The 2,356-nt window shown below is 38.2% G+C and overlaps 1 pseudogene; it reads left to right on the top strand.

Moving 5' to 3' along the window:
- Positions 1-709: 709 nt before the first annotated feature.
- LOC109677267 (olfactory receptor 8B8-like) lies at positions 710-1,687 on the top strand (annotated as a pseudogene).
- Positions 1,688-2,356: the final 669 nt, after the last annotated feature.

Raw genomic sequence — 2,356 nt, 5'->3', positions numbered from 1 at the left:
GAACCAACTCTCTGCTTATGTGAATGTAACTGCTTTGAGTGGCACATATAGGAAAGTCCATGAAGCACGTTTTTTTCAGTGCCTTGCTTTTCATACATCATTTTCCTTCCATTTTTTAAAAAAAAATCTGATATAAGTGAAATTGATCCAAGAATCTCTTTGAAGTGGGAGCAGAGAATATTCAGTCAGTGGACACAGGGGCTGCTGAGCTGTAATAAGTTTCTTTTCCATAGACAGATCTCAACCTCTTCCAGATTTAGGAGTTTCTGGAGTCCCAGGGCAGGAACTTTGCCATTCCCATATGTGCCATTTTTGTTTTAGATTAGAAGCAGCATTCGTGGATCCAACTCCATCACAGTCTGTTCTATTATTTGAGGTCAGCACCAGGATGCTAAGGCTTCTATCGACAATTTTACCAGTGAAGGGAGGGCTGAAGCAATGAAGAAATGATGACAGAAGTGCAATCCTATCCTGTTCCAGTCTGTTTCCTATTCTCTTATGGTTTTTCTAAGAGTTATGTTTGCATATGACAGCACTGGCCTTGTATCTGGAGGTTAGGTTGGAGATACCCTTTACTGTCTGTAGTCAGTAATGCTACTTGGTATTATAGTAGCATTAAAGGCTGGTTCTGTGGATTTAGATTTGATTGTTTTAGTCATTCAATCGTGTACTTCACACTTTAGTAGAAGATGGTTTTGAAATATCTGGGATGTCCTTTGCTGTTGCCCTATTTCCTGTACTTACAGATTCTCTTAACAGAAGAATGGGTCCTGCAAGTGGTTCTTTGGTAACAGAATTCATTCTTGTGGGGTTAACAGACCAACCTGATCTCTAAGTACCCCTGTTTCTTCCTGTCTCTAGTAATATATATGGATACTGTATTGGGAAATATTTGGGATTGATCATTCTTCTTGCACTGAATTTGCACTTACACACCCCCATGTACTTTTTCCTCTTTAACTTGTCTTCCATAGACCTCTGTTACTCTTCTGTGATGACACCCAAAATATTGATGAACTTCATATTAAGTAAAAATGCTCTCTTACTTGGGTTGTATGACCAAGGTCTACTTTTTTTTGTCATTTCTAAATTCTGTGTGCTGACCTTAGTGGCCTATTATCACTATGTGTCCATCTGCAATCCACTTTTGTATAACACTGCCATGTCTCCTAAAGTGTGTTCCTACCTTACACTGGCTTCATACTTCATGGCATTTTCTGGTGCCATGGCCCACACAGGATGCATCTTGAGACTGACTTTCTGAGGTGGAAACACTGTCAACCACTATTTTTATGATTTCCACCCTTTGCTCCAGCTCTCCTGCACCAGTACCTATGACAGTCAGCTAGAGATTTTCATTGTAGCAGGAAAAGACAACATTGTGCTGGGTCTTATCCTTTTTTACTCTTATGGTTTCACCCTCTCAGGCATCTTCCAAATAAGGTCCACTGAGGGCAGGTCCAAAGCCTTCAGCACCTGCAGTTCCCACATAATTGCTGTTTCTCTCCTTGGATCAGGAAAATTTTCCTATCTCAAACCCTCCTCAGCTGGTTCTTTGGATGAGGGAAAGAACTCCTCTGTTTCTTATACCATTGTGGATCCCATGATGAACCCCTTAATCTACAGTTTGGGGAACGAAGTTGTTAAAATTGCCCTGAGAAAAACCCTGAGCAGGAGAAAGTTTTGATCAGAAACTGAATATCATTGTGCCTGTAGTTAAAGCCCAAGAAGATTCATTGCATTTTATTATTTTTTAGGAGCAGCTTTCTTTATCTTATTTCTTTCTTACTATGGGAAATGAAATTTGGAAATTGTTTGTTTCTAGAGGTTTTTTTTTCACATTATTTTCCCTTTTTGCACAATTTTTCTTTGTACCGTTTTATATGTTTAACAATAACATTGAGGAATTGATATTTCTTTCTAATTGTCATCTTGGATCTTATACTAAGATCCATTCTAATTAATAAACAAAGGAATACTTGGTTGATAGATACATGGTTGCCATTGGGCAGGAAAGTTGTTTGCCATTTGTTAGGAAGTACAATTTGGACATCTGCCTCTACTCTTGTGTTTCTATCCTGTACAGGGCAGTCATATGTCACTTTCAAAGGCCAGTGCTACAAAACTGTTCTTTCCACCAAGATTATTTGATACAGCCCACCTTGAATTTGTTGATAATTTGCTTAAATGTTTTAATACCAGATACTATACACACATTTAAAGAATTAGTCAGCACATATCCAAGTGTCTCTATATATTTATTGTGTGAACAGAATCTTGAAGCTCAGAGAGATTAACACTTTACAAAAGTCACAGAACCTCTTAAATAAAAAGTCTAGAATAAGCTTTTGGTCTT

Source organism: Castor canadensis, chromosome 2 (genome assembly GCF_047511655.1).
Source record: "Castor canadensis chromosome 2, mCasCan1.hap1v2, whole genome shotgun sequence".
NCBI lineage: Eukaryota > Metazoa > Chordata > Mammalia > Rodentia > Castoridae > Castor > Castor canadensis.
Note: the sequence above shows the minus strand (reverse complement) of the source record. Positions and strands in the feature narration are given on the sequence as shown.